General features: G+C 36.6%; 1 pseudogene; it reads left to right on the top strand.

Moving 5' to 3' along the window:
* The first annotated feature begins 4310 nt into the window (after positions 1 to 4310).
* LOC107855994 overlaps positions 4311 to 8696 on the top strand; it is a 42722-nt pseudogene continuing 38336 nt past the window's right edge.

The following is an 8696-nucleotide window of genomic DNA, read 5'->3' as shown; positions in this document are numbered from 1 at the left end:
TACCAAGAAAGAGCTCTGATACTAACTTGACCCGACCTGACCGGGGGCCTTGTCTCTACCTAACCTAACCTCCAGCCGCCTTCCCTGAGTTGGCTGAATTTTGAGCATATAACAAAATAGTGTAATAGGTTACATGAAGACTTTGGAATAGAATCATAACCATGACCGACCCAATCGAGTCCAACCATCCCATACTAACCGTCCAACCATAGCAAACCAAACTAATACCGAAGTAAGAGCCATAAACCAGGCGATAACCAAATAAGTTCCAAAACATAATATGATTAATCCTAAAATGAAATATGATGGAACGGTGAGAAATTATGTCCAATGATGTCAGCCTCAATTCTAATGACAATATTAAGGCTAACACCAATACCGCTCCAGCCTATTCTAACCCATAGTAGTACCATAAAGCTTCTAACCAAAAGAGTAAGAATATTCGGTTGGGACATGCCCCTAACCATAGCGAAAATCAATATCCATAAATAAATCAAAATGTCTAAAAATATCCATAACATGAAATGGAGTCTTCCGAAAAGATGAAAGTTCACCATTTCAATCCAACAGCTATCCCAGAGTCAATCACTATGTAGAAGGAGTAGGACAGTCAGTTTCTGTATAGTGTGGGTATATAATCGCTTAAAAATGGGTTAGAAAGTAATCGCTAGCATGAACTCAGGATAAGGATAAAATAATGCCATTTATAAAACCAATTAAAACCATCCATATGCACACAACCATACACGCACATATATATAACTATACCGGGAAAGGGAACCGGGTTTAGAATACCATCAAAGCCTTTACCTGGGTTGTGTAGCTTTGCCGTCCTAAACCACCCATGAGCTATATGGGTTTAGATCCCCCTGCTGAAAGGGCCCTAGTACATGAAGCCGCATGACCAGGAAAGAAAACCTGGGATGATTGATACATCCCCCAAAATATAATATGACATCATGCACATGATCACTTGGACCAAACCTGACAGCAGCAAATATGAGTTTCTAGTTTAGATCCCCCCGGAACCACCACCTTCTACGGCTTTGCTATACCTCCTTTATTTAAGCCTAATTAAAATCATTTTCCATCCAAAACATTATTATTAACCGAGGTTATTAGTAATGGTATCATCCTACCAACAATAACTTGCAAGTATTATCCTTAGCCAAACCTTAGGGAATTTTATGTACCCCACATGATTTCCAATTAACCAAAACCATGGCCACCAAGGCCTTCCTAATCCATTTAAAACCATTTAAACCATTCATACTATTTATGGTTCCATTACCATGTTTAATCATGCATAAATTCTATTGAAAAACCAATATTATAATGAAAACATTGTTAAAAGCATTTTATCAAACACATTGGGGGCATAATATTTCCAAAATCAAAGTCCATTACCAAAGAACCACCCACATGCAAACAATTGTCCAAAACCACCATTAATGCATATAAAAGCATAATTAATACATGGGAAAGCCATAACCAAGCATTTATAACTGAAACCCCCAAAATATATTTAAAAACCCAAAATCATACAACATTCAAATCATAAAAACATTGTATAAAACTATGCCTTTAGTTGGAACAAACAATGAGGGAAGAGAATATGCCGTAATTGACAAAGTAGACAGAGAGAAACCACCAACAAGAACCCCAAAATAGTCTTCTGGTTGGAACCCTAGCTTTTTTACCCAAAAGCTTTTGAGATAATTATAGAGTGTTTAGGAAAGAGTTTATAAGTGTTAATGAATAGGATAATAGGGTAAATAACCTTCCAATAGGAATATAAGTCATAACACTTTATTAGGATAAGTGGGGAAATGTCCAGATTGCCCCAACTTAAGTTGCACAAAAATCCCATCACAGGGATACAACTGACCCTTACGAGTCGTATCCTTCCTGTACGAGTGATACCCACTACTCGTACCCTTGGTCTCCCCCTTGGACCCAACACTGTCCAAGGTATGACTCATCTAACTCAAGTCATATCCAAATATACGATCCGTAACCTTCACCCGTATCCCTGCCAGAATAGAATCCTAAGAGGATTGAACACTGTCCACCATATGAGTCTTGGGTATGACTCATACCCTGGCTTACGGCTCACGGTGAGCCACTTGTACTCAAATCCAACCAAGGTTACCAAGTCTAAGGTTAAGTGAAAAAATCAAATGATCCGTATCCGACCATACGACTCATAACATATAAGCCGTACCCATTCCAATGACCAAAATCTATCCCACCAACCAACACTGGTCAGCATACGACTGGACCATACTGTTCGTACCCCAACATACAGCTCATACCTATGAGTCCTGTTGTGTCTAGAGACTAAAATTCCAGGAAATTTTCTAAGTTACAGTAACCAGGGTGTTTCAAACACCCAATTTCGTGAGGAGCTGATTGGTCATATCACTTATAGAAGGGCCTTTGTTATTGGGGAATCTATTCTTGAAATATTAACCGAGGACCTCTGCTGTGTCATAAGGATTTTAGCCTGTAATGTGCTCCGAACCACATGTGTGATACTTATCATAAACATTAATGACGAATTTATCAGAACTTAAGTATTTCACAGCTTTCAACCACCACTTGTAGTTTAGATTAACACATCTAAAGGAAAAAACTTGGCTCGAATTAATCATCTTCTTTACTCTGAAATCTTTTTTCAAGAAAGCAATAAACAAAGAAGTAGAAAGTTCTTTTTAATCTTTGAATGATATTCCCTTATAAAAGACGATTTTGTCGTCTTAACGATTGCTAGATTGTGTCGATTGAGAAAAACTGCCTACCGTATTGCTTGCAGCAATGGGCGTAGGTATTGATCATCATCTAGAATATTCATGTCCAGATCCTCCAACTTATCATCAAAGATGTCTTATTGTTGTTCTTCTTCTACATTCTGGTTCTCATTCTCTCTCGATTTTTCAACCATGTGCACCCTTAACACCGGCCTAGCTGAATCACTAAGATAAGCACACAATCGAACCTGATCGGTTATCTTGAAAGGTATTACCATCTAATTTCTAAAGAAGCTGTGCATGTAGATGATGACGAGTTCTTCCGGTTGATAATTCAGTCCATAATAAGTGATGATTAAGTTCATAAAATCATTATACAAAACATCACTTTGGACTGTCATAGTATCGTCTCTAACATTTCACCCTTCTTCCAATGCCATACATATCGATTGCTCTTCTCGATCCATTGACCATGGCAATCCACCCCTATTATTATTGATCCTTCCATTAGTGGCACCTAAATAAAGTCATTTGTTAAAAAAAGTTAATAATGACATCATAATAAAATTAATAGTGATTTCATAGTGCCGTAACATGAACCCCAACAGATGAGTAATTTGTTGTAATAAGTGAAAAATATGTTATAATAAGTGAGCGATAAGTTACGACAAATGACTCACTTATTGAGATTCATGTTACGGGCCTGAAGCTCATTGGAACACATGAGTCATCTGTTGTAATAGGTGAATCATATGTTGCAACAAACAATCCATCTGTTGCAACAGATGAAACACCTACTGGGATAGATATTACAATACTAAAGAACCTTTGAAGCTGATTCCAACAGATGAGTGACATGTTGCAACAAATAACTAACTTGTTATGACAAAATTGGACCTAAAAAATTGATCAAGTAACAATGAATAACAAAAATAGCGAAGAGAGAAAACAACAATGAATGAGAAGAGAGAGAAACAAACCCGTTTCCCCGTTTCTTGTTATATTAGGTTAACATTTGGATCAAAATATAAATTAAAAAACTTGTGGGCTATTCTCAAACTTTTCCAACTTTCTTAATTCATAATAAAGTACTCTCTCCGTTCCAAATTACCCGTCCCAAATTGAGATGATACAACTATTAAGAAAATAACGATTGATAATGTAACTTTACCATTTTGCCCCTATTAATTGTGTCATGTTGTTAGTTTCAATATTAGTGGAGTTATTATATGACGGATACCAAAGCACTTTTTGCATGAATTATTAAGATTATAGGATTACCAAAGTCTTTGCAATATTTTTCAAGATTTGATAATTCAATGCTAGTAATAAGGAATAATCAATTACTAAGGGTATAATGAAAAAAAAATTATCTTGTCTTGATTAATAAAAAAAAGATAAGTAAAATGAAAAATTAAATTAAAAAATTTGAGACAGATAACTTAAAACAAAGAAAGTAATTATCACCTACATTCAATTATTAAAAGTTGAGTCACCTGCCCTCTTCTTAAACTTTTTCTCACTTTTAGCTTAATTGCCCCAAACACCTCTAGGGGAGCAAAACAACCTTTGCCATATCTAGAAGTCGGATCTATGTTTGGCTGCAAAGTTAAAGTTTTGAAGTGACAAAGATGGGACCCGCCCATACCCTGTGTCAGCTGGTCCAACTACATTATCGTCATCAAAAACTCCTTATCAACGCCGAATAAAGAGAACCCTTGAATTTCAATCGACGGCCTAAATTCGTACATCGTTACGCACGAAGACTGATCCTAGGTTCCTCTACTACCGACTCTTTCTCTCGCTCTCTCCATTTCCCGTCTCTTCTTCCTAATTTTCTTCCCCTAAACTCTCTTTGTTTATGAGGGAAAGTGAGAGAGGAAGTTGGAAATATGAATGGCGATATGAATCAGCAGCAACAGTTGCAACAACAACAGTGGTTAGCAATGCAGCAGTATCAACAGCAATGGATGGCGATGCAGCAGTATCCACCAACGGCGGCAATGGTAATGCAGCAACAGATGATGTACGGTCAACAATACATGCCCTACTACCATTAACAACAACAGCAGAAGCAGATTAAGATTCAGCAGAATTCAAGCGAAGATAACAGAACGTTCTGGATTGGTGATCTCCAGCAGTGGATGGATGAAGGTTATCTTCATTCTTGCTTCGCTCAAGCTGGCGAGGTTTTACTTCCTTCTCTTGCATTTGCTTATTTGAAGTTCCTGTAAGACTTCCATATTTATCTTGGAATGGATATAGGATTTCGTAAAGTGGATCCTGGCTAGCTTGAGATTGAGAAATAGTTTCTCTCGTTGTTCTCGGGAATGAAATAGACCCAAATAGAGCCAAATGGAAAGACGATTTGTAAGGTCAATGCTGATTAGTTTTAGATTGAGTTATAGCTACTTGCATATTTCAAGTGGGCTGAAATGGACTGTAATAGGGTGGAGTGAACAAAGGATTCTTAAAGTTGATCCTGGATAGTTTGAGATTGAGAATTGAGATGTAGTTTAGTCCAAATTTGTCTGTGGTGTATGAAGTGGACTTGAATAAAGCAGAATGAATAAGGATTCATAAGCCGATCCTGACTAGTTTTGGATTGAGGTATAGTTGATTGAAAATTTAAAAGTAAGCCTCTATAGCATAAGTAATTGTTAAGAATATGACTATCCATTGACGTGGCTTTGATGGTGAGAAAGATGTGACCAGAAATGAGATTCCATTTGATGTGCAATTAACTACTGAGATCAAAGAATGATTCATTGGGTTATGTGGTATTCCTGGATCTGCAACCTCCCTATTTTGGCCATCTGTTTGAACGGAGAATCAAAAGTTGAACATGTATTTTTTATTGTTAAACTAAGAATGTCTTTCTATTTCTATGATAATTGGGAGGCGGATGATTTAAATACATTTTACCACTTTCAATTTGATTATAGTTTTTCTGTATTAACTCAATATCCGTTTTATGACAGTAACTCACACCTGATTTGAATTGGGGATGAAAATTGGTGACAATGATGAGAGAAGTGTTCCATGTGATGTGGAAATCGTAGACTAGTTCATTGTACTTCAAGCTGCATGTGTTGATTTCTTGGTTAGCATTAAATTCCTAAATGAATGCCCACCACCCTTTTTTGCACTGTAAGGTTACAAATCAGATTTGGTGTATGCTTTTGCCGTACTTGGCTTGAGTTGGTGCAAGGCTAGGGTGAAGCTGCTAAAGCAAGGGCTTTAGGCCCCAAATTTTTGGGGGCCTCATTATTTTTTCATTAGGTGTTGGGTATTTGTATTGGGACCCCTAGATTAATCTGAAATCGTGTCAGGCAAGGCCTGTTAAATGGAGAAGCACTTTCTAGAAATATCTTTTCTATTTCAAGGCTTACCTAAATACCTCTGGTTATGGAAATAGGGATCTTACTCACCCCACCACAATCCTTTATAGTGGGGCCCTAATTTTTACCAATAACAAATTTATAGGTTAGTTTTTCTTCTGAAAACTATTTAATATTCCAAAATAGAAAGGGGAAAATATTGTACAAAACTGTAAGATAAATTTTTGTTTTGTGATTGTGGTAATTGTTTGAACAGAAATTGGGGAAAAAAAACTTAACTTCCCCTAAACCCACATCATGAATGCAAAATTTCAAAATTTTCGGGATATTTACATTCTACAATTATTTTTTTTCTAAAGTTTAATGCGATGCAACAAGTTAATTGAAGCATCAAAAAAATATTTTAATGTCAAGTTATCAACTTCTTGAATAAACTTGTATTACTACCCCAGATCAGCAATGTCACAAGACATATTAAATGGTTTGTAAGAAAATTATTAACAACTTAACACCTCAATACTTTTTTTAATAAAAGATTTTGAAGTTTGATTCTAGGTCACCAATCTTATTGAGGTGCCCCTACTGGCCATACCATACTTACCACTTGTTGCTTGGATGGACAAAAGAGGGGCCTAACAAGAATTTCTAGAGATTTGGAACACTACCACAGTCAATCTGGTGGACTATATGGCTTGAAAGAAACGACAGAATTTTTTAATACAAAAGTAGAAACATACTTAGTCTTAAACACAAATGTATTGCTTTGCTAGCTTTTTGGTGCAACTTGTCCCTCACACAGGATATACATGGTATGCTAGATATTAGTTAAGTTGCTCGGACTTGGGTGCGGGTGTCCGATACGGGTACGGGTCTAGAGGTCGGATCCTTCACGGTCTTAATTTGAAGATTTGGGGATATCTATCTATAGATGGATACGGGTGCGGGGATTTGGCGAAAAATGGTTTAAATATCGAAAATAGAGTTGTAAAACATAAATTATGAGATATTATGAGGAAAACTTGAGGATAATATTGTTCAAGGAGAAAATCCTGAAAGGAGTTACAAGGAAAAGCAATAACATAGAAATTTCTATATACAAGGTATTCCATTTTCTTCAATTTTACCTTAGCTTTTGTTTTAATTACAGAATTTCTCAATTCTATCCGGACTTCCTTAGTCGATTTTGGTCAAAGTACCCAAAATCGGTTGACCAGATCGGGTACGGATCTCACACCTACACCTATGTCGTGTCGACACGGGTGTGGCACCGAAAGTGGAAAGTCCGAGTAACTTAGATATAGGGATGAGTTATGTGAGGGAAAAAGTGGGCAATATGGAACATGTTCTGATTTTGGGGGTCATATTCATTTTTTTAAGCATTTTCTAGGCTACATATAAATAGGGGAAAAGAACTTGATATATCCCATCAATACAATAATATAGATAGAGACTCTAGCAAGTAGGCTAGGAGGGAGAGTGATAACGATTCTAATTGGAAACTAGAACCAAAATGCGAAAAATTGAAATAAACAAAAGGATATGTGGAATTATCGAAATTCGATCGGATTTACGAGCAACAAAAGACTCTGCCTTTGCCTCTCAATTGAATCCAACCGAACAACAATAAACCCGATTCAATCAAAGACGAGAAAATCAAATTGGAATCTTCAAAGAGGGTAACTCGATGATTGATTAAGCTAGAAGAATTTAACACGAGCAACTTAGAGATTCCACACTAAACACTCTATCTACGATTATCAACTATGAACTACTCTAATGCTAGGCTTCACTTAGTGAATTCTACTACAAGATTCAAAGCTCTCAATTCAACCAAACCTAAGAATGTAAATGGCTAAGGCAACTATTTATAGTTATTACCTCTGCAAAAATAACCCAAAAGTGACTATTTAGGAAATAACCCACAAGGGCCTGTCCTGTCTTGAATGCCCAAATGACATCTTTATCACCCATGGTGATAAGAATCAAAGAGAGAAGAACAAGAAAAGAAAAAGGGAAAAAAAGAAGGATATATGGATTAATATCTAAGTATTGAAATTATGAGCAACAAGGGACTTGATACCCTTACCTCAACACAAACACGAGCTTGAACAATCAATGAAACAAGAACCACAAATGGGTAATTCTTCGATTAAACAAGACAAAATTTTACCAACAATTTCTAGATCAACACTAATTAACCGGACTAACTACACTAATTATTTCATTGATCTCCTTAAGGAAATTTACTAAGAAACTACAATTTCTCAAAAATATCAATATTCATCAAAAAGCTAAGTAAAGAAAATGGCTATGGCAACTATTTATAGTTGCTGTGGTCGTTTCTTCCACTGCTTTGGATTGGGTTATTGGCTGGGAACCTGCATTTGGGGCTGTGGGTGTTGAGTCCAGTGGTGTTTGCCCCTAATTGAGTATAGTTTTGTTTCGGGAGTATTCCTTTGAATTTGTGTGAGCCTTGTATTTCCTTGTTGCTGCTTTGATACTACCACCGTGTATATCTTTATATTTTCCTATACTTTCGTGTAGTTGTGGCTGTGGGCGGTAATGGGTGGATAGGGTCATGTCCGAGGGGGTTGGGGCGTGGGGC

Source organism: Capsicum annuum, chromosome 10 (genome assembly GCF_002878395.1).
Source record: "Capsicum annuum cultivar UCD-10X-F1 chromosome 10, UCD10Xv1.1, whole genome shotgun sequence".
NCBI lineage: Eukaryota > Viridiplantae > Streptophyta > Magnoliopsida > Solanales > Solanaceae > Capsicum > Capsicum annuum.
The sequence above is the reverse complement of the archived record's forward strand: the minus strand, read 5'-3'. Positions and strand labels throughout refer to the sequence as shown.